Here is a 24,945-nt window from a genome sequence, read left to right on the forward strand (position 1 = left end):
TGTGGTGCAGTTTCTAATTGGGAGTTATATCCTGTCCATGCCTAAGTCATTATTTTATAAAATAAGAGAATGGAAAGGGGCGACCACTTGGTCCCCCCGAACGTATGGTTGGGGGCCCGGATCCTCCCGGGAAACCATTTTGAGCGGTGTGCGTGTCACGGCTGGTATGCCCGAAGCGGCGTAGCCGGGGCGCGCCTTTTTTCCCGCCCAAGAGGGGTTGTCCTAGACACCTACACCGATGGCCACGCCAAGTAGGCGTACCGGCGGAGGGTTCACGCCCTCCCGAAGAGGAATAAAGAGAGCGGGAATCCGAAGTAGCATCCTCTTGTTCCTGTGCTTGGAAGCTGCACCCACTCGTTGCACGTGAGCCCTCGACGGAACAAGGAGCAATTTTGAGAACTTGTAATTCTTGTGTTTCTCTTTCAGCGACTTCGAGGCTAAGGATCCAGGACCTTGTCGATCAATTTTGATCGGATATTCGAAAACAATGTCTGGCAAGAAGGCAGGAAAGAAGCCCGAAACTGACCAGGTGCTTCGCATGCTAGTGAGCAGAATGGCGAAGATCGAACGGAACGTTGTTATGGTCCCGGCGCTTGGTCGAGATATGGCGCACATGAAGAAGCAGATGGCTGCAATGAACAATCCGGGTAAACCAAAGAAGGTAATAGGCCCGGCATTGCCGGGAGTTGTCCCTGAGGGTAGGGGTAAACGGGTCAGGAATAGGGCGGCAGGAGGGGAGGTTCCGATTCCCGAAGTACCCCCGGCGACCCCTACCATTCCAGTCGAGGCCCCGGTACCAATCCCTGACGCGGGTCAACCGATTCCGGTTGTGGTGATGCCCGCCAACGAGGAGGACATGCCTCCCGAATTAGCCGCCCAGTTGGCCGCATGGCTCGGCAAAAAGACAGGGGGTGCTACGGCGCCCGGAGACACGGCCGAAGAGGCCAGGTTACTAATGCAGCAGTTGCGGCAGTCGCGAGATGCCGCAAAGGCGAATCTCCCTTTTGTCCCACCACAGGTGACCCCGGAAGCTGGCGTGGAAATAACGGCGGGAACGTCAACGGAGCCGGGTAAGCAGGCATTGCCGATTGCGGGGGGGGCTCTTTGCCCTCAAGACGGGAGAAAGTGGTTCAACATATCCCGTTGGCCACGAAAGAATTGATATGGGCTGACAACTATGTAAATATGTTTTCTCTGCTGACTGACCATCGCGAGATGGAGTATGCTAAGGTGCAGAAAGATTTGTGGCACCCGAGTGTCTGGCGAGCCAAGATGGCGGGATTCAGGGTTGATGAGACAATCACAAATTGGGCCAAGGCCTTTGCGATGTTTACTGCAATTATGGGGGAACGTAAGCCCGAGGTTTTGCCTGAATTGTCTTGCTATCAGGCCCGAATAATGGATTTTTATGAAACATACGAAGGCAATGATTGGATGGGTTATGATATGAAGTTTCGTAAGGCCAAGGAGTACGATTCATCTCTGACGTGGGATTGTCTCGACTCGGTTTCTTGGCAGAAACAGCTCCTGCCGGGCGCGACGAAGACGTCCTCGCCAGGCGGGAATGGGTCGGGGTTTTCCCGCCAACAGCATGCGGTGCCCTTTCGAGCGGGCCCCGGTGGCGACCACCAAGCAAGGACTGGTGGCAATGGGGGAAAGAGAGGGGTCTGTTGGAGCTTTAACAGGGCCAACTGCACCAGACCACAAGGGACGTGTAAGTTCAGACATGCATGTGCAGGTTGCGGGAATTCCTCGCACCCCGAGAGTTCGTGCAGATCCAAGAATGGCGGGTCGGGAGGTAGAGGGGGGTCCAAACAGGACTGAGGGTGACCACTGTGTACCATTACCTACCCCCGTCGATATCATGGCAATGATCCCCTGGCTAAACGAATAACCTGATCATGTCTCCGCTGGGGTGTTGAGGAATAGATTCTTATATGGTTTCCGCATCCCGGCTGGGAATTTTCGTGGGGAAGCACTATGTAGAAACCAACTATCGGTTCAGCATAACCCAGCGGTGGTAGAGAGGAAGATTGCAAAAGAAGTTGCCCTGGGTCGGGTTGCGGGCCCATATGGGCACCCGCCAGTATCAAATTTTATCTGTTCCCCGTTAGGAGTGGTCCCCAAGAAAGACCCCGGGGAATTTAGGCTGATACATAAGCTTGTCGGCTCCGAAGGGTCTCTCGGTAAATGATGCGATTGACCCGGGTCTCTGTTCGGTGCGGTACGCATCCTTCGATGAAGCCGTCGCCATGTTGAATCGCCTGGGGCCCGGAGCGCTGATGGCGAAGTCAGATATCGAGTCGGCGTTCCGGTTGCTCCCGGTACACCCACAGGATCAGCATCTATTAGGCTTTGTGTTCCAGGGACGTTACTACATGGATAGATGTATGCCAATGGGTTGCTCCATTTCTTGTGCTTACTTTGAGAAATTCAGCTGTTTTTTGGAATGGGCATTCACCGAAGCCACTGGACATAGTCATGTTATGCATTACTTAGACGATTTTCTGTTCTTGGGGGCAGCCGGTGACACAAAATGTGCGCAGGCCTTACAGGGTTTTTGCATCCTCATGAAGGAATTCGGAGTGCCATTGCCACCAGGTAAGACGGTTGGACCAGCTACTTTACTGGAGTTTCTGGGAATTGAACTAGATTCTGTGGAGGGATGTTTCCGTTTGCCAGTAGGGAAAGTAGCGAAATTCAGGGCTTCCCTGGAACTGTGCCTTAGTAAGGAGAAGGTGACCCTGCATCAGTTACAACAAGCAGTGGGTCAGCTTAACTTCGTCCTGAGAGTAATACCAATGGCCCGCCCCTTTTCCCGCTCTATTGCACAAGCTATGGTTGGTCTCAAGGAAGGACACCACCGCACGAGACTGTCTGCAGAGGTTCGCCAGGACATGCGCATCTGGTTGGCATTTCTGGCGGACTTCAACGGTCGAGTGGTATGGAGCAAGCCACCAGCGTCTTCAGACGAGCTAGGGTTGTGGACAGACTCGGCGGGGAGCGTGGGTTTTGGCGCCATCTTGGATAATCAATGGTCGGCACAAACATGACCGATGTGGTGGCACACCAGCGGTCTCACAAATAACATTGGGTTCCTCGAGTTATTCCCTGTTTCCGTGGCTCTGATGGCATGGCCGGACGAGTTCAGAGATCGCTCTGTGGTATTTTGGTCCGACAATATGACCGTTGTTGAATTTATAAATAATCAGGCAGCACGCTGCAAGTGGATATTGAGATTGTTGAAGGAAATTGTACTACTTTGCATGAGACTGAATGTGCAGTTCAGGGCGAAACACGTGCCGGGTGTACTGAATCATGCGGCTGATGCACTCTCTCGTTCACATATGCAGGCGTTCAGGGGTTATCTACCTACAGCGGACCTAGCGGCGGCACCATTCCCCGAAGTACTCTGGCTACTCGGTGCCCCGGATTACAAGACCTCGTGGCAGCAAGCTTAGCCCCCAGGACAAGGAAGGCATACGAAGGAGCGTTTCGTTCCTATTGTGCATTTTTGGGTCCGGCAGGATAGCAGAAATGGGGTCAGGAGGATTCCTTCCTAAAGTTTCTGGTAGCATTACACAGGGAAGGCCGATCAGTGGCAACGGCCAATAGGCCCTGGGCGGCCATTGCATTCATGGCGTAGGTGCATGGCATCAAGGACCCGACAACTTCCTTTTTGGTAAAAAAAGCCCTTCGTGGCTGGCAACGCCTCGAGGGTCGTAGAGTAGACGAGAGGCGCCCGATTGGGTTAGAAAGGTTGTCCCAGCTTATGTCGATACTACCCACAACATGCTCCTCCCATTTCGAAGCAGTCTTGTTCCGGGCCGCTTTCGCATTAGCGTTCCACGGGGCTATGCGGGTGAGCGAACTGGTTGCAAAGAATAAGAAGGATGTGGAGGGAGGTCTGTGTCGGGATCACATCATGATCAGGGGTGATTCCATGGTAGTCACAATAGCTAAGTCCAAGACTGATCAAAGAGCTATGGGAGACAGTGTTGTTGTCCAGCGCATGCAAGGGTCCCCCATGTGCCCGATAATGTGCATCGAGGAATATTTGGCGCTGAGGGCGGATACATGGGGTGGGAGTTTGCTGAGACACATTGATGCCACCCCACTGACGAGGTTTCAGTTTCAGAGGGTGTTAACAATGGCAATCGCAGCGGCGGGCTTGGACCCGAGCGATTTTGGGACCCACTCTTTTAGGATAGGGGCTGCTACTGAGGCTACAGCCAGGGGTCGGAGTACTGAAAAGGTGAAACTGTTAGGACGATGGTCCTCGAACTGTTTTAAAAGGTGTGTGCGGTTGCACATGTTGTGAAGTCAAGTTACATGCACTCACGCTTCTTGTCTTCTGTTTAATTTACAGTTTCGCGAGCATGTTATGCGGGGCGGAATTTGCAGTCGACCCAGCACCAGGGGACCAGCGGTCAGAGATCACCGGCTGAGGAGAGAGAGGTGTGGGTCGTGGGCCATTCATACGTGAGGCGGGCCGGGGACGTATTCAAAGCAGGTGACGCGACTCACGCAGCTGGGGAATACGGGTACAGAGTGACCTTCCACGGAAGGGGCGGGCTCTGTATTGACCAGTTCGAATCTTTTGTCGAGGGACTCTTAGGGCGGCAGAGGTCACCACCATCTGTAATCATAGTCCACCTGGGGGGCAATGACATGGTGACACTCGGTAGGAGAGTATTACTCGAACGAGTTTTGTCCACCGTTAGCTGGCTGGCGAAGAGAATCCCCGGGTGCACGATTGCATGGTCCCACATGATTCCCAGGAAGGTATGGCGGGGGGGCCTTTCGGTATCGGCACTGAACCATTCAGTAAAGAAGGTCAACAACAAGATTGGTAGGTTGTTTCGCTCGGCGCAGTTGCACAGTATTCCGCATGGGTGTATTCGGGGTGACCACATGTATCTAGAGGATGGGGTTCACTTGTCCCGGGAAGGGAATGTCTTACTCATAGGAGACTTCATAGCTTGGCTAAGGGGTTTGAGGAAGCATGACCTTTAGGAGGAGTTGTGGGGGGGGCCGGATAGCCGGTCAACTATCCGGCCTGTGGCGGTAAGGTCATGATCGGTGAGCAGTAATTTCAAGGTCCCTAGAGGGGGGCGCCACCCACTATGGATGGGAGCGCCCGGGGGGAGGTGGCCATTGGCCCCTCCCACAGGGAGGCGGCACCCACTAACTATGGGTCACCTAGGGGAGGACGGCCATAGGCCCCTTCCAGGGGAGGAGGCGGCTATATGTAAATGTGGGATACTTGTAAAGCGCACTGTTACTCTACCCGAGTGTCCTGGCGCTGTAGACCGCTGGGGAACCCGTCCTGGCTTTCCCTGTGAGATGGTCCCATGCTGGGTATCTCCAAGGTGAAGCCAGGCATCCCCGGCGTCTGTGGGGGGCCGTTGTGGAGATGAGGCAAGCTTAATGCCCAGAGTTACCGAGTGTGATCACTGCCCAAAGTGGGCACCGAGGCGAGAATTATCAGTCCGCTGACCCTGGTCCTCGACCCTGCCGCGTCGGGAATCGAACCCTGGTCCCGGGCCGTTCTCAGCCTCCGGGTCTGCTGCCTCTAACCAGTGAGCCACACCTCTCCACATATGCCCCTCCTACGAATTTCCCGGGCCCGGATATCCGCGACGGCGGATGTGATAGACAGTGTGGGGTGGGGGGGAGTCCACGCTGCCTTCTTACAGACACCTCACACGGGTCCTCGGACGACCTTTAAGATGGCGTCGAGTTTAAATGGGGGGCCCCCAACAAGACAAGGGAAATTGGATTTGGCACAGAGGGTACAGTCCTCTGCGCGGCCGCCACTCACACCGTGAGGGCAAGAGTTTTGGTAGTAGGGATCTGACACCGGTTGCGACCTTGCCGTTGGCCCGTAATGCTAGGGTGTACAATTTTAATTTAGAAAGGGAAAGCTGCCACCACAGGAGAGGTCCTAAACACAAGATCCCGGTGCCGTGAGGGGAACGGTGGAAAACTTCACTTTGCCAGCAACCCGACCGTCGTGAGGGCAAGGGACTACATCCCCCAGGTGCCCCGGCGGTCGGGTGACGTCAGCGGAGCGCCCGGAGGCGCGGGAACAAAGGCGGGAGAGCCGAGCGCTGTTGTGCGCGCTCTGGGGGAAAGCTGCCACCACAGGGGAGGTCCTAAACACAAGATCCCGGTGCCGTGAGGGGAACGGCGGAAAACTTCACTTTGCCAGCAACCCGACCGTCGTGAGGGCAAGGGACTACATCCCCCAGGTGCCCCGGCGGTCGGGTGACGTCAGCGGAGCGCCCGGAGGCGCGGGAACAAAGGCGGAAGAACCTCTCGCACCGCGAGTCGCGCGCGGGAGGGCCGGGCTAAGCCCGGGCAAAGTGCGGGCCCTCTGTGGCCCTCAGAGGACCGACCAGGACGGGACGGGCCACCCCCCTTGTAACTACCGCTAAAGGAGGTATCGTGTCCACACTTTATTTAAACATTTATTTGTAACATCATCATTTCCACTGTGATCATGCCCTGTAAGGGAGGAATAAGTCCAGCTGCGCAGGGGGGTCATGCGGTGTAAATGCACCAAACGCTTACCACAAGCTCCCGGTCTACCGTGCATGTTACAGACATAATCTGCCCCTGTTACTCCCCATCTAGTACACTATCTCCTCCACTAAACTCCCCAAGAACGCTGAACCTGTCCCCGTGGGGTGAGCTAAACAGATTATGCAAAACTAAATATGTCAGTGTGGACTCACCCTTCTTCACCAAAGGCATCCGCACTACAAATACTAAAGGCAGTATACAGGGAACCCCCTCTTCACTGAATAAAGTCAACACACAAGCATCTGTACTTTCATGGTTACTACCCGTCAATAGAGAGCATGATGAGGACTATGCCGAAAGGTCTCAATGCAATTCCCATATACCAACTGTTACCCCCATAATGCCCGTCCATAATCTCCCGACCACCATGGAGACTGATGTCAAACTGGTTGAACCGATATCTTATTCCCAGACCTTTCTTCTGACTCAGATTGAACAACTTGTCAAAAATATCATTTCCCCACTAACAGAAAAAATCAACGCCATAGGGGAAAGGCTCTTGGGTCTCGAGAACAAAATCACGACCATCCTGAAACCCATTGATAATCCTGTAACATCGAACCGACCCCAGCCAACCACCACTCTGCCACCAGCTAATCTATCTGCCATCCTTAAAAGCAAGCAAGTCATTCCACAATCTCCTATAATTCCAAGTTCAACTACTTTCAAAGCTCCCTGCAAACCTGCGATATCAAGGCCCTCAGAGGCCAAGACAGTACGCAATGCACCATACATTCACCTCCCGCCACAAGCAGCGCCATATGTGTCCATCCTCACAGGAGTGCCACCACTTGCGTTGGGAAAAGCTGAAAGTCAGCGGGACCTAATGAACAAAGTTATATTCTGGATGGGAAGGAACAGACCCCTACCACCGGACAAAGACGGCGGAATCCTGAGCGTGAGAAGGGTGGGCTGGTTGGGCTTACTACCAAAAAACATTTCAGGGGACTTGGTACTGGTTCGATTCAGGAATCGGAACATCGCATCATATCTAAGATCTTGTCCAGCCCAAGAAGGGGATGGCCCAATACAGACTTGGAACTTACATGATTTCTATCCCTGTATGCCAAACATCCCCCGATTAGGAACAACAATAGCTTACCACCATCCGCTGGGTGGGGGAGTCCAGGTACCCAGTGGTATTAGTTTCTCTGTTGCCAACAGATTTGTATCATTGCACAATTGCCGCAACTTTTGAGCTCACCTAGTCTAAAGGACATATCCGTGTATCTTCATTCAAGATAGGGATATACCCCTTGAAAATATGTCTCACCGCCGAATCCAGAGGCGGGGGTTATGTCTTCTGAATGTGAAGTTATGTTTTTTGTTGAATGTATATATTTATTTTTAATTACTGTTATTTTTTGTACGCTTTTATGATTTTAAAAAACAAAATCGAATAAAGCTTTATTCATTCATTCATTCAATTTAGAAAATATGATTTGCAGGATGCTAGACTCAGCTAGGAAAACCTTTGTATTAGAGATTTGTTAAGGTTAGCCAATGGACATGTCTGCATCGAAATGTAATAAATGAAAATTGTACAAGATATGAAACTTTTATTTTAATGTTTTAATTTTGTTTCATATTTTAATAAATACGGCCGGGAGGGTAACTCCCTCCTGCCTTCCAAAAGTTCAGAACTGCGTCCGTCTTCCTATCCTTGGGGATTGTGCTGGGAGGGGGTGACAGGCATCCCGGCCATATGGAAAGGGGCGACCACTCGGTCCCCCCGAACGTATGGCTGGGGGCCCGGATCCTCCTGGGAAACCATTTTGGGCGGGGGGCGTGTCACGGCTGGTATGCCCGAAGCGGCGTAGCCGGGGCGCGCCTTTTTTCCCGCCCAAGAGGGGTTGTCCTAGACACCTACACCGATGGCCACGCCCAGTAGGCGTACCGGCGGAGGGTTCACGCCCTCCCGAAGAGGAATAAAGAGAGCGGGAATCCGAAGTAGCATCCTCTTGTTCCTGTGCTTGGAAGCTGCACCCACTCGTTGCACGTGAGCCCTCGACGGAACAAGGAGCAATTTTGACCCACCCAGCAGCCCCTTATGGCAATGTTAGTTCTGCAATAAAGTCTTTTTTTCTCTGATAACATCTTCGTCCCTCTGTTTTGCGGTATATGAAGGTCTAGTTTAGCGATATGACTTCTGTCTGAAGGTACTGTTTTATCTTGTAGTATAAACAAATGTTGCAAGTAGACGAGGATGTTTTTTCTCCCTTAGTAGGTAATAAATGTCGTATTTATTTTTTGGTCGGGCGGTAAGGTCATGATCGGTGAGCAGTAATTTCAAGGTCCCTAGAGGGGGGCGCCACCCACTATGGATGGGAGCGCCCGGGGGGAGGCGGCCATTGGCCCCTCCCACAGGGAGGCGGCACCCACTAACTATGGGTCGCCTAGGGGAGGACGGCCATAGGCCCCTTCCAGGGGAGGAGGTGGCTATATGCCCCTCCTACGAATTTCCCGGGGCCCGGATATCCGCAACGGCGGATGTGATAGACAGTGTGGGGTGAGGGGGGAGTCCACGCTGCCTTTCTACAGACACCTCACACGGGTCCTCGGACGACCTTTAAGATGGCGTCGAGTTTAAATGGGGGGCCCCCAACAAGACAAGGGAAATTGGAGTTGGCACAGAGGGTACAGTCCTCTGCGCGGCCGCCACTCACACCGTGAGGGCGAGAGTTTTGGTAGTAGGGATCTGACACCGGTTGCGACCTTGCCATTGGCCCGTAATGCTAGGGTGTACAATTTTAATTTAGAAAGTATGATTTGCAGGATGTTAGACTCGGCTAGGAAAACCTTTGTATTAGAGATTTGTTAAGGTTAGCCAATGGACATGTCTGCATCAAAATGTAACTCCCTCCCGCCTTCCAAAAGTTCAGAACTGCGTCCGTCTTCCCATCCTTGGGGATTGTGTTGGGAGGGGGTGACAGGCATCCCGGCCATATGCACCTAAGTGTTATCAACATGTGCTTGACGTGAAGTGAAATTGTGCCAGTCTGTAGAAAACAAAAACCTAGCAATTGCCATTCACAAAATTCCTGAGCCCGGACTCTGTTTCTTGTTATACTTTTGGATGATACGTGAAGGAGAAGTCCTAAAGGCCCCCAACCACGGCAAACCCTGCACTCCCTCATCATTCTAATTATACGAGCAAAATAGACTTTGTTTTCCCCTTAGCTACCTGCCACCAATCTCATGCCCTACAACCTCTTTATCCAAGGAAAGGGACTGACATCTCGGCCTTCAAGTGTCCCGACCAACGATTCCACCAATTTCACCTACCTTCGCCTGCACCAAAATGATTTTCGTGCAACAGCGAATAAAAATACCCGAGTCACTCAAAATCTCCTTAATAACTGAAACTAATTTAACTTCGCCGAATTGTTAAGCATCTCTAATAGAGATTCTCAATCTCGTATTCTCTAATTTACCTTATTACCTGGATTCTAATCTAAAAATCTCTGGGGCCATCCCCTAGCCTGACAGCAGTCTAGCTGTTTTTTGACAGCGTATAATAAGTCCTCCTCGAATTTCTTTGCATTTGAAGACTTTCATTTTTTGGTAAATTCAGATTCAGCTGTGTGCATAGTCCACCTTTCCATTCACAACTTGCGTTCTCTGTTCTTGCAAGAGACTTTTGAATAGTTCAACCCTACAGGATAACTTCCATCAAGAAAAACTCATCTTAAAATTACAACTTTCAAGAGATCTTGGCTTGGCAATAGATCATTTTCATTGTTAGCAGACAAGATGTGAAATTACCTTCCCTTACCTCTGTGTTTGAATGATAACCACGTTTATTAGAAAGGCCCTTAAATGATTCTAGTCTTACAATCCATTTGAGACCTCTAATACCCTCCAAATATTCGTATTTTTAACTCAATGTTTCATTCTTCTCTAGACTGATGGCAGCCTCTCTTAGTGCCAGGATGCCTTGCTGGGTTACCGTCTGTGCTTCGTAAAAATAGTTTCATTCTTTTCTTGCTTTCATTCACTTGCAGACAAATGCTCAGAAAACTTGACTGCTTGGCCGTCCGGGCATGGCAGAGGAACTAAAAGCAGCCTTGGCTAAAATGCTTAAATTAGCCCCACTTCCTTCACTTCTTCTCTCTTTCCATCCAGTCATTCTCCCTCTCTTCTTCTCTCATCTCTCTCTCTCTCCTTCCTCCCTGATCACTTTCTGTCTACCATCCCCCTCCTTCCTTCTCTTTCTCTCTGGAAGCTTCCCGGTATTTGCTGCACTTAACCTAAGGGAGCTGCAGAAAGGCCCCAGGAGCAGCCCCCTATCTGAGGTAATATAAATTTTTATGGTCAATTATGTCCCCTAACGTGAACCCCACCGTCTCCATGTACGAGCTTAAAGTGCATGTAACTTCCCTCCTCGACCTGCTAGGAAGACGCAAATACATTTGCGTCCAACGTTAACATGTCCTCTTTCAGATCCACCATGAATGGATCGATAATTCAGTTCCTAAGTATGCCTTGCCAACGTCTTTTCATGGTGCACTTTCACGTTTTTCCTAGTCCTGCAGAACTAGGCCCTGATTTCTGCCATCGAGCCCTTTCTGTTCTCTGCCTCCTGAAAGCTGCAACGTGGGATGCCTCCCTGCCCTCTGTCCTCTCCCTGCGCGGCGAGCGGTGCCCGGCTCGGCCTGCTTGCCTGCCAAAGACAGTATTTTGCCTTCAAGTTATCAGGATAGCCGAGCTCAGCTCCTCGAAAACACATTCCAGTCTAGCAGAATAGATAAACATTTTCCCGGCTGCAGAGCAAAGGGCCCGGCCTCTCTGTCTCCATGCAAGTAATTCATTGCTCCTGTTACCATGGTAGGCCCATGGCCCCTCGCATTTCACGCAGACACGTAGTCACATATGCACGCATTAATAGTCAGTATAGAGTAGCCTCTGCCCGAGAGACCTTTTCCTTATAGATAATATAGTTCCCCAAATACAAGATATCAGATATGATTTAGGAACGAGTCGATCTGACATGCCAGACTTCTGTCTCTTTCCTCTAGTGCTAAATGTCAAGTCCCCTGCACCCTCCAGCCTCACGTCAGTCACACGTCATGCTGCTGCGCGCGCATCCTTGCTACAGATTTCTGCTGACACTACAAGATTCCACTATGTATCCACCCACTTGTGACACTTTCATGTGACGTTTCTAGCACACACCTCTGTGTACGCCCTCGTGCACGCCTTTCTGTTACGCACATGTGTTCTTATCTCGTTTCTCTCAGCTGTTACGCCTTCTGTATCCATCACCATTATATGCATTTACTATAAATTATGTATTCTGTCAATAAAGTATGCTCTATCCCTTCCTGATCCTTTATGGTGAAAGGAACATGATACCCTGGTTCGAACCATTCCATTTTATGGAATAAAACCCATTTTGAAACTCAGATATCACGGATTTTGCCTCTTATTTTCGACTGAGTTATTTTATTGAACTTTACTGCATAGAAATTCAGACTGTAAATATTTATTTACCACATTAATTTGGCGCCCGAACAGGGACCCCTCCCCCACCTTACGCGCCGGTGGTGCGTTGCAAACCTAGCCCCCTGCCACAGCCAAGACGGACAATTACGCGTACCCGCAGGATTTCCTGTATCTCCCTCTGGCCAACGGAGGTGACTGAGACTGCGATCAACACCCAGACGAGGCGGTAAGGAGTGCGGAGGATCCCGACCAGAGCCTAGCCAAGAGAGCAAGAGAGCAAGATCCGAGGTGTTTAGAGGCCCACCAGTTCCGACGTGCCTGTGACGTCACGAGTCGAGTCGAGTCCAGGCCGGTCCAGTCCAGACGAGTTTTCCGAGGCCTTCCGTTCATTGCTTCCCGGTGAGTACCGTTGCTGGGGACGCATCTAGACGGGTGCATTACTATGCATCTGGTCAAGACGGGTTTGGGTACACAGACCCGGTCTGCACTGTTTTAGCAGTGTATCTGTACTGTTTAGCAGTATATCAAGTAATTAGTGTCTTCAACAGTTCGATTTTTTTTCGTTTTCGTTATAGAATTCAAGCCTAGTTAATCTGTGTTCAAAATGTTTTTATGTGATTAATGTCGTGGTATGAGTGACTGTTTGATATACATTACTGTGTTTCTGCGTTAAAAGTGTGTTCAGGTTCAAGTAAGTATCAAGTACCGAATATCAAGATGCCACTGTTTTCCAAATTAAGACAGATAGGAACTAGGAAAGGGATATTAGAGGAAGCGATTCCTGTCCCACCTAGGGATACTCCCGGAAATGTTATGTACCATAAGCATGGCTTAGATGCCATCTTATATCTAGATTTATGGGCCGATTATACTAAGAACCTAGACGAGAGATACAGATGGCCCGTTACAGGGACATGGGATGCAGTTATGGAAAAAGAAAGCCAGACAATCTCAGAAAGACGCTATAGAATTGTGGCGTAAAGAATCTCATAGACGTACGGAGAAAGAACTCAGAAAAGCAGAGAAACATAGAGAAGATTCAGATAAAGCCCGAGAAAACGCGCTAGTTGAAGAAGGAATACGAGTTAAAGCAGAGCAAGTAGACAGACAACGAAACACCCTTGTGAATGGTATGTATCCTCTTTTGGCCGAGGGTTTACCTAAGGCCACTCCGGAAATACCAAAAGATCTGCCCCCTCCATTGGTTCCGACTAAATTACGTCACAAGACCGCAACAGACATTTTTATTTCTTCCTATTTAGACGATGTAGCTCCTACCTATACTACTGCACCTGCCCAGGTACCCGCACCACCTGCACCTGCTGACGGTCTCCTACCCCAAGATAATCTACCCCTAGATAATCTACCCCAAGGTCCGCAACAACAAACTCCACCCATTCAACGTCCTACGCCTGTTCCCCCAACACTTCCTGCACCTATTGTTACTTCCCCTCTCGTTCTTCCTGGCATTCATCCACTAAATCCTTTTGGACCTGGCACCTCAGGAGGTGCGACAGGAGGTATTTTTAGGACCCTGCCGCCAACACATAGACTGACTTTCAGGGATTTAGCAAAGCAACGTACACCTCAAACAGCGAGTTCTGAATTACTTAAAGAGCCCCTCACAGACTGCAGATATGATCCAGTACCCGGTAAAAACGATAGGATGATGCTAGCATCAGTACGTTTACGACGAGTTGCAAACTATTTAATGTTATTACCAGGAATGATTGAACATCTAGACAGAATCTATCATTTTGTCCAAACGGGGGAAGGTCCTGAAAGCATTGGCGAGGCCATGGCATACCAGAAAGTTGACACTCAAGGTTGCATATTACGCTTCTTCATAAACTGCTTAATAAGAGAACAAGATAGGCCAGGTGTAGACAAGGAAGAGATGGATGCACTAACCAAGTGGGGTCAGAATATAGCAGACGGAAAGCATGATAAACAGAGTTGTATAGACAACATGTATAGAAGGATCCGAAAAGCAGTAATACAAATACATGAAAGAAGGAAGCCTGAAAGAGAAATAGATACAGACAAGAATGAATCCTCGGAGGAGGACGAACAACCAGAGACCACAGCAGAAACATCGCAATTACCAGCTAGAGACATGATAGCATATGTAGGTAAGGGAAGACCCTTTAATAATTCAATACGTCCGATACGTCCAGAAAGCAAGAGACTTTTTCTCTCTGCCATATCAAATCTGAGTTCTCCTGAACATATGTTTCAGGCTACCGATAAAATACTTCAAGATCGAATGGGGTACCATGTACTCAATTCCATGGATGAACAAGAACTAGCCCGGTCCGCCGTACAATGGGCTGACAATTCCAGTACATATAATGATGATGCAGTAGCTCAGACGTTTTTGAACTTTTCCCCTGATGAACAAAAATTAGCTAGTGTATACATGATTCAGCATCTCATTACGTTGTTTAAAGGCCAACATTCTGATCCAGGTCCCTTACCGGACATATTGGTAGAACTGCTCTCTAATAGATGGAGAGGCCTAGGTACTGATTTAATTAAAGAAATTCTAGAACATAGACACAAGTATAGTACTTTCCTGAAACCACAGTTTATGTCAGCTCCACCACCCTCAGAAAGAAAAATGTTTTACTTTGATAGACAGAATCCCTTACGGGAAGTACATCCGGTCAGAAAAGACGATAACACATTAGAACGTGTATTCGTATACACCCCCTTAACTAAAATAGAATTGCTAGAAATGAAGAAACTAGTACCCTGTCACGATAAAGACCCTGCAGGTTTTCACCGAGAAATTAAAGATATGCTACTCATGGGTGACTACACGTACTCAGATATTATGAAAATGTTAAAAGTACTGTTGCCTGCTGGCATTTACGAGAAACTCAAAGAGAAAGAATGGGAGGTGGGAGATAAAAAGATTAACTGGACCGAAATAGAAGACGAGGAAAATGGACGTACTCCAGGGTTAGGCCTTGGGCCGAAAGCTAAAGCATTACCAGGATTAATTGTACAGGTTTTGCCAAGATTATTGACAACGAAAAAGGAAGACTGGGACGCAATCTCAGCCTGTAAACAGAAACACGATGAAGACACTAGTGATTTTTATTCTAGATTCGAGAAATGTTTTATTATTAATAGTGGCCTGAAACCAAGTAGCGAGTCATACCCGCACCTTTTTGTAACCAAATTAGTCGAGAATTCCCTGCCACAGGTTAAGAACCGTGTATATAACGTCGAAAGCACATGGCAAGCAAATACGCCATCCCAAATGTTACAAATGTTACAGTACCACCAGAATAGAATTAGGGAAGAACAGGACCACGAACAGAGGCGTATGAAAGATACGAAAATGAAAATGTTAGTTGCTCAGTCAGTTCCAGCTGACGGTCAGAAAAAGGGTATGACACAGTCAAATAATTCGGCAGCTCCCTTTAAAGGGACAAGCAACTATTGTAAACAGCCAGGTCACTATGTGAATGAATGCACGGTTTTGAAATACAATATAGCCACAGGAAAAACTAAAGAGAGACCACGTCAGCCTAGACAGGACCAGGTCCAACACCAAGTTCAGCAACATATTTCACAGAACGCACAGCCAATGCCTGCTCCACAACAGACAGGACAGACAGTAGCGGTACCACGTCCACAGCCCATTGCCGCGACACAGCAAGTTTCACAACAGATGTACCAGTATGCACAATCTGATTATCCCGAATATCAGCGATACTCTTGAAACAGCCTAGAGAGGGAGGTTGGCTTGCCTGTCATTGAGGTTCCTGTAGATCAAGAGGGTCCTATGTACATAGTCAAGTATTAGGAAAGGATAGAAAGTTTTTGATTGACACAGGGGCAAGTCGAACAACAATAAGTCACGATGAGGTTCCAGGGGCACCCCTCTCAGGCTCACAGAATGTTTCCCTTGGATTTTCAGGACAGCCTATTGTTAATGAAGTATCGAAACCTGTTCCCCTAGCAGTTGGTCCATTGTCACGCACTACAGACTTACTACTCACGAAGTCATGTCCAGAAAACCTGTTAGGTATCAAGACACTGAAAGCTCTAGGAGCTGTAATATGTTGTTCTCCGGAAGGAGTTAGACTGTTTTTACGTGACTTCAAAGGTCACTATGTATTACGAGATTTTGATGTCAGATTGAAAGATGTACCAGAACATTTGTGGGCGAAAGGCCCAACTGATGTAGGTTGTATGCACATTACACCATACCGAGTGACACTCAAGCCAGGAGTTGTACTGCCCCGAATCCGACAATACAAGTTACCACCCGATGCTGTAGTGGCTTTACTGGAAATCATTGAAGAGCTCATTGCACAGGGAGTGGTTGTAGAAACCGACTCCAATCTATGTAATTCCCCTATCATTCCGATTCTTAAACGTACTGACCCGAATGCACCACCAGTTTATCGGTTGGTGATTGATCTGCGAGAATTAAATAAATGCATTGTGCCACAGTACCCTGTGGTCCCCGACATCTCATCCTTATTGACTGCTATTGATTCAGAGGCGACGTTCTTTACTGTAATTGACCTCAAGAACGCCTTCTTCAGTGTCCCCATTGATCCGGAGAGCCAATATCTTTTCGGTTTCTGTTTAAATGGCCGAATCTTCAAATTTGCACGCACCTCAAGGATTCACAGAAAGCCCCAGCATCTACAGCCAAGCATTGAAAAGACAACTTGACAGTATTCAAATGCCAGTTAACACTGCCCTACTGCAGTACGTCGATGATCTGCTGATTACCGCTCGTAGCGAACTTGAATGTGAACATGCATCACTGACGGTTTTACATTTCTTAGCTGACAAGGGACACAAGGTGTCCCCTTCAAAGTTACAATTCTGTGTTCAGCAAGTGGTGTACCTTGGGCACTTGCTGTCCAAGAGGGGGAGACAGCTAACACCTGACCGCATCGAGCTAATTGCACACTTACCGCAACCCACGACACAAAAGGAAGTGCGGGCCTTCATTGGCCTCACCTCTTACTGCAGGCAATGGATTCCCCAGTACGCATTTCTAGCCAAACCACTTATACAGTTGACAACACAGGAGGCAGCGACTTCGACTGTCCTCCCTTGGACTCAGGAACACACACAGGCTTTTGATGAATTAAAGAAAGCATTATGTCAAGCACCAGTTTTAGCAACACCATGTTACAGCAAACCTTTTACACTCTTTGTTACCGAACGTGATGGCACAGCTCTATCTGTCCTCACACAAGACCAAGCAGGTTCACATAAGCCGTGTGCTTATTTTTCGAGTACATTAGACCCAGTAGCCCAGGCTCTGCCTGCGTGCTTAAAATCAGTTGCAGCAACAGCCTTAGCAATTCGACAAAGTGATTCCATAGTGTTAGGACATCCCCTGACAGTACAAGTTCCACACTCCGTGGAGGTTCTTTTAAACAGAACACAGACTCAACACTTGACTATAGCACGACTGACAGGTTATGAATTGACATTGTTCCAGCCACACATAGAAATCAGACGCTGTAACATACTCAATCCTGCCACATTGTTACCCTCGAACATTACAGATCCAGCTCCACATGACTGTATAGAGATCATTAATGCAGTAACAAAACCCCGACGAGACTTGACAGATGTTGCACTGACTAACCCAGACCTGACACTTTACGTGGATGGTTCATGTATGAGAACAAACACAGGGGAATTAGTGGCCGCATATGCAGTGACCACTGAAACTGAAGTCAAAGAAACACACCGCATTGATACACTCTCTGCTTAAGCTGCTGAACTCATTGCTCTGACCCGAGCCTGTATAATAGCCAAAAACAGGAATGTTAACATATACTCAGATTCACGTTATGCATTTGGAGTCGTACACAACTTCGGTGTACTCTGGCAGGAAAGAGGTTTCTTGACCTCTCACGGAGCCAAAATCCAACATGGTCCCCTCATTCAGGAATTATTGGAAGCAATACATTTGCCATCAGCCATAGCTATCATGAAGTGCAAGGCACACACTAAAGTTACAGATACCATTTCCCAGGATAACGATCTGGCCGATCAAACCACGAAACACACAGCTCTGACTCATACACATGCAGCCGACATGACAAAGACAATAGTTCCGACACCAACACATTGCATGACAGTTAAGGATCCCGCACTAGATGTAATTGACATACAGACACATGCTACTCCAGACGAAATTAAGAAATGGACTGAACTAGGAGGGATCCAGACAGATCAGGGATGGATGACGAAGGGAAAAGCCACATGGTTTCTCCCCGACTCTATGGTTCAAGTTATGATCAACACCGCACACAGCCCAGCACATCTGGGAGAAAAAGCCATGTTAGACAGTTTACAGAATCTCTGGTACAATAAACATTTACGAGCAGCAGCAAAACAGAAAGTGCGTACTTGCATGATCTGCTGTCAGTTCAACCCAGGTAAAAGCATCCCTGTAGAGCAAGGTGGATTCAATCCTCCCGATTACCCTTTTGAAGTCCTCCAGATGGATTATATCCAGATGGAACGATGTCGAGGTTTCAAATATGTCCTCGTAATTGTATGCGCACTTTCCCGTTGGACAGAAGCATATCCAGTCCCAGATTACACTGCTCCGACCACTGCCAAACAGTTGGTTCGTGAATTCTTCCCACGATACGGTTTGCCTCGTGTCGTGTATTCAGATAATGGCCAACCATTCTCGTCCGAATTAATGAAGCAGGTTTCACTCTTGCTAGGATAAAGTAGAAGTTTTACTGCGTCCGACATCCCGAGGCAGCAGGTCTCGTAGAACGCCACAATCAGACACTGAAAACACGCCTTGCCAAGATCTGTGCCGAGAAAGGGGTAGACTGGATAGTCGCCTTGCCAGTTGCATTGTTTTACATGAGAATGGTTGCACACTCTAGAACAGGGCTATCCCCGTATGAGGTGGTCTTTGGTAGGCCACCGAATATGTGGGGGACGCCTCTGCCTCGAAAAGTAACAGATGTTGATATTAACATGTTGACAGATTACCTTGCCTCCTTGATGTCTGCACTACAATCTTGTCGTTCACAGGTAGCTGCAGCCTTTCCCGACAATACCGAGGTGAAGCCGCACGAGATTACACCGGGGGACCTCGTGTTTGTAAGAAATTTCGACAGGAAGAGTCCGCTGGAGCCCCGCTGGCAAGAGCCGAAGCTTGTTTTACTAACTACAAGGACAGCAGTGAAGGTGGAGGGCCGCAAAGGCTGGCTCCACTCGAGTCATATAAAAAAATATAATGGACTACAGCCAGAGTCAGACTCCCAGCCCGGCCCCATCCTAAAGACTGATATAACACTCCCACTGGCAGAGAAAACTCCTCAACAGGAGTACCGATCAAAGTTGAGGTCTAGCAAGTCAGACAGTTTAATTGTTTAAGTCCTCCCCTAGGTGAAGCGGTTAGACAGGTTCCTGACATGTACAAGCCAGACCCCAATAGAGAGAGAGATAGACAGAAACAGCTCAAGAAACGAGAATATTGTAAATCTCTTCGTAGTCATTGTATTGTGACATTATTGATTATGTTTTTTCTGAGTCTTACGATTATTGCTGCAAGTTTCCTGCTACACATGTATTTCCCTATTTCCATACATGCACTTTTCTTTCCAAATAGCACTATCGAGCATACTTTCAGCGAACTACCCCCGCATGAGTTATCTTACCGGCTTGCGCTGCGCAACAATACTTTTATCAGTATGTTACACCATTCCCATCAGACCAGCAATGCTACCAATTGTTGGTTATGTGGCCGACTTCCTCCCTATCAGAAATACAAGGGAGTCTTGCCCCTCTTCCCGTATCCGTTCACACATAATGGTTCGTGTGGTGCATGGTTTAGTTTAATAAATTCCTTAGGCTCTGAGTCCATAGTCTACCAAGGCAGTTGGGTATGGGGAAATCTGAACACAGTTTTGCATAAAGCATGTTACCCTAACAAGGAGGGTCTTCCACAAAGGACAGGGACCGATCTAGAAAATGAAGTATATGGATTAGGTAATTATACACTTAACCTTATGATTCTGAATGTTCAGTCTGATACAGGACCAGACTTACCCTCTATGTCAGTATTACCCGTCAAAGGCGAATTATGTGTCAGAAAGAATGGTTCAGTACCTCTAGGTCATAGTAAATGTACTACTGTGATCGAATTCAGTGATAAAGGCAAGTCTACATTCAAAGCTACCCGCCATTCCTATTTCATTTGTGGTCATACAGCCTATATACGTTTGCCACTAGATTGGGATGGGACATGTTACATTGCATTCCTTCTGCCACCCGTTTTTCTAGCTCCACCTGATTATCATAAGAACTCCCGGCTAGTACCTAATAGACACAAGAGAGATCTCCCGATTGTCGACTATACTGAAACGGCATTAGAACAATATACAGATTTCAATAAAGGTTTCTTTCCCTATTTAGGAGCTATCTTCAATAGCAAAGCAATACGTCACTTGACCAGAACCCTTGAAGCAGTGGTAAATGAAACTACTTCCGCCCTAGGCAACTTAACAGAGGAACAGTCTGCTATGAGAATTGTTGTCCTTCAAAATCGTCTTGTTCTTGACGTCATCCTGGCCGATAGGGGCGGAGCCTGTAGAGTCATCGGATCGAGCTGCTGTGTTTTCATTCCAGAAAACGCACCGTCAGTATATAAAGCTATAACGCGTCTCCATAAGATTGCAAGTCAGATACATCAGAATGCAGGTACCTGGACTTGGTCCGGTTGGTTCTGGAGCGTGTTATCAGCCTGGGGTTGGAAAGTCCTATCCTTCCTCGGAATAGCCCTTCTCATAGTATTCAGTTGTTGCCTATGTATACAATGTGGGCCGGCGATTTGCGGCTTGTGCGCCACATCATATTTTCCTCATCCAAGTCCACGTTCTAAATCCCGCCTGAAAAAGGAAGAGCAAATGATGTTATATGAACAAATAGATGGACTAATGAGGATTGATATATCATGAAGGGTCCGTAGGGGACAAGGAGGGAATGAGGTAATATAAATTTTTATGGTCAATTATGTCCCCTAACGTGAACCCCACCGTCTCCATGTACGAGCTTAAAGTGCATGTAACTTCCCTCCTCGACCTGCTAGGAAGACGCAAATACATTTGCGTCCAACGTTAACATGTCCTCTTTCAGATCCACCATGAATGGATCGATAATTCAGTTCCTAAGTATGCCTTGCCAACGTCTTTTCATGGTGCACTTTCACGTTTTTCCTAGTCCTGCAGAACTAGGCCCCGATTTCTGGCATCGAGCCCTTTCTGTTCTCTGCCTCCTGAAAGCTGCAACGTGGGATGCCTCCCTGACCTCTGTCCTACTCCCTGTGCGGCGAGCGGTGCCCGGCTCGGCCTGCTTGCCTGCCAAAGACAGTATTTTGCCTTCAAGTTATCAGGATAGCCGAGCTCAGCTCCTCGAAAACACATTCCAGTCTAGCAGAATAGATAAACATTTTCCCGGCTGCAGAGCAAAGGGCCCGGCCTCTCTGTCTCCATGCAAGTAATTCATTGCTCCTGTTACCATGGTAGGCCCATGGCCCCTCGCATTTCACGCAGACACGTAGTCACATATGCACGCATTAATAGTCAGTATAGAGTAGACTCTGCCCGAGAGACCTTTTCCTTCTAGATAATATAGTTCCCCAAATACAAGATATCAGATATGATTTAGGAACGAGTCGATCTGACATGCCAGACTTCTGTCTCTTTCCTCTAGTGCTAAATGTCAAGTCCCCTGCACCCTCCAGCCTCACGTCAGTCACACGTCATGCTGCTGCGCGCGCATCCTTGCTACAGATTTCTGCTGACACTACAAGATTCCACTATGTATCCACCCACTTGTGACACTTTCATGTGACGTTTCTAGCACACACCTCTGTGTACGCCCTCGTGCACGCCTTTCTGTTACGCACATGTGTTCTTATCTCGTTTCTCTCAGCTGTTACGCCTTCTGTATCCATCACCATTATATGCATTTACTATAAATTATGTATTCTGTCAATAAAGTATGCTCTATCCCTTCCTGATCCTTTATGGTGAAAGGAACATGATACCCTGGTTCGAACCATTCCATTTTATGGAATAAAACCCATTTTGAAACTCAGATATCACGGATTTTGCCTCTTATTTTCGACTGAGTTATTTTATTGAACTTTACTGCATAGAAATTCAGACTGTAAATATTTATTTACCACATTAATTTGGCGCCCGAACAGGGACCCCTCCCCCACCTTACGCGCCGGTGGTGCGTTGCAAACCTAGCCCCCTGCCACAGCCAAGACGGACAATTACGCGTACCCGCTGGATTTCCTGTATCTCCCTCTGGCCAACGGAGGTGACTGAGACTGCGATCAACACCCAGACGAGGCGGTAAGGAGTGCGGAGGATCCCGACCAGAGCCTAGCCAAGAGAGCAAGAGAGCAATATCCGAGGTGTTTAGAGGCCCACCAGTTCCGACGTGCCTGTGACGTCACGAGTCGAGTCGAGTCCAGGCCGGTCCAGTCCAGACGAGTTTTCCGAGGCCTTCCGTTCATTGCTTCCCGGTGAGTACCGTTGCTGGGGACGCATCTAGACGGGTGCATTACTATGCATCCGGTCAAGACGGGTTTGGGTACACAGACCCGGTCTGCACTGTTTTAGCAGTGTATCTGTACTGTTTAGCAGTATATCAAGTAATTAGTGTCTTCAACAGTTCGATTTTTTTTCGTTTTCGTTATAGAATTCAAGCCTAGTTAATCTGTGTTCAAAATGTTTTTATGTGATTAATGTCGTGGTATGAGTGACTGTTTGATATACATTACTGTGTTTCTGCGTTAAAAGTGTGTTCAGGTTCAAGTAAGTATCAAGTACCGAATATCAAGATGCCACTGTTTTCCAAATTAAGACAGATAGGAACTAGGAAAGGGATATTAGAGGAAGCGATTCCTGTCCCACCTAGGGATACTCCCGGAAATTTTATGTACCATAAGCATGGCTTAGATGCCATCTTATATCTAGATTTATGGGCCGATTATACTAAGAACCTAGACGAGAGATACAGATGGCCCGTTACAGGGACATGGGATGCAGTTATGGAAAAAGAAAGCCAGACAATCTCAGAAAGACGCTATAGAATTGTGGCGTAAAGAATCTCATAGACGTACGGAGAAAGAACTCAGAAAAGCAGAGAAACATAGAGAAGATTCAGATAAAGCCCGAGAAAACGCGCTAGTTGAAGAAGGAATACGAGTTAAAGCAGAGCAAGTAGACAGACAACGAAACACCCTTGTGAATGGTATGTATCCTCTTTTGGCCGAGGGTTTACCTAAGGCCACTCCGGAAATACCAAAAGATCTGCCCCCTCCATTGGTTCCGACTAAATTACGTCACAAGACCGCAACAGACATTTTTATTTCTTCCTATTTAGACGATGTAGCTCCTACCTATACTACTGCACCTGCCCAGGTACCCGCACCACCTGCACCTGCTGACGGTCTCCTACCCCAAGATAATCTACCCCTAGATAATCTACCCCCAGGTCCGCAACAACAAACTCCACCCATTCAACGTCCTACGCCTGTTCCCCCAACACTTCCTGCACCTATTGTTACTTCCCCTCTCGTTCTTCCTGGCATTCATCCACTAAATCCTTTTGGACCTGGCACCTCAGGAGGTGCGACAGGAGGTATTTTTAGGACCCTGCCGCCAACACATAGACTGACTTTCAGGGATTTAGCAAAGCAACGTACACCTCAAACAGCGAGTTCTGAATTACTTAAAGAGCCCCTCACAGACTGCAGATATGATCCAGTACCCGGTAAAAACGATAGGATGATGCTAGCATCAGTACGTTTACGACGAGTTGCAAACTATTTAATGTTATTACCAGGAATGATTGAACATCTAGACAGAATCTATCATTTTGTCCAAACGGGGGAAGGTCCTGAAAGCATTGGCGAGGCCATGGCATACCAGAAAGTTGACACTCAAGGTTGCATATTACGCTTCTTCATAAACTGCTTAATAAGAGAACAAGATAGGCCAGGTGTAGACAAGGAAGAGATGGATGCACTAACCAAGTGGGGTCAGAATATAGCAGACGGAAAGCATGATAAACAGAGTTGTATAGACAACATGTATAGAAGGATCCGAAAAGCAGTAATACAAATACATGAAAGAAGGAAGCCTGAAAGAGAAATAGATACAGACAAGAATGAATCCTCGGAGGAGGACGAACAACCAGAGACCACAGCAGAAACATCGCAATTACCAGCTAGAGACATGATAGCATATGTAGGTAAGGGAAGACCCTTTAATAATTCAATACGTCCGATACGTCCAGAAAGCAAGAGACTTTTTCTCTCTGCCATATCAAATCTGAGTTCTCCTGAACATATGTTTCAGGCTACCGATAAAATACTTCAAGATCGAATGGGGTACCATGTACTCAATTCCATGGATGAACAAGAACTAGCCCGGTCCGCCGTACAATGGGCTGACAATTCCAGTACATATAATGATGATGCAGTAGCTCAGACGTTTTTGAACTTTTCCCCTGATGAACAAAAATTAGCTAGTGTATACATGATTCAGCATCTCATTACGTTGTTTAAAGGCCAACATTCTGATCCAGGTCCCTTACCGGACATATTGGTAGAACTGCTCTCTAATAGATGGAGAGGCCTAGGTACTGATTTAATTAAAGAAATTCTAGAACATAGACACAAGTATAGTACTTTCCTGAAACCACAGTTTATGTCAGCTCCACCACCCTCAGAAAGAAAAATGTTTTACTTTGATAGACAGAATCCCTTACGGGAAGTACATCCGGTCAGAAAAGACGATAACACATTAGAACGTGTATTCGTATACACCCCCTTAACTAAAATAGAATTGCTAGAAATGAAGAAACTAGTAC

Source organism: Lissotriton vulgaris, chromosome 2_1, assembly GCF_964263255.1.
Source record: "Lissotriton vulgaris chromosome 2_1, aLisVul1.2, whole genome shotgun sequence".
Classification (NCBI taxonomy): Eukaryota; Metazoa; Chordata; class Amphibia; order Caudata; family Salamandridae; genus Lissotriton; species Lissotriton vulgaris.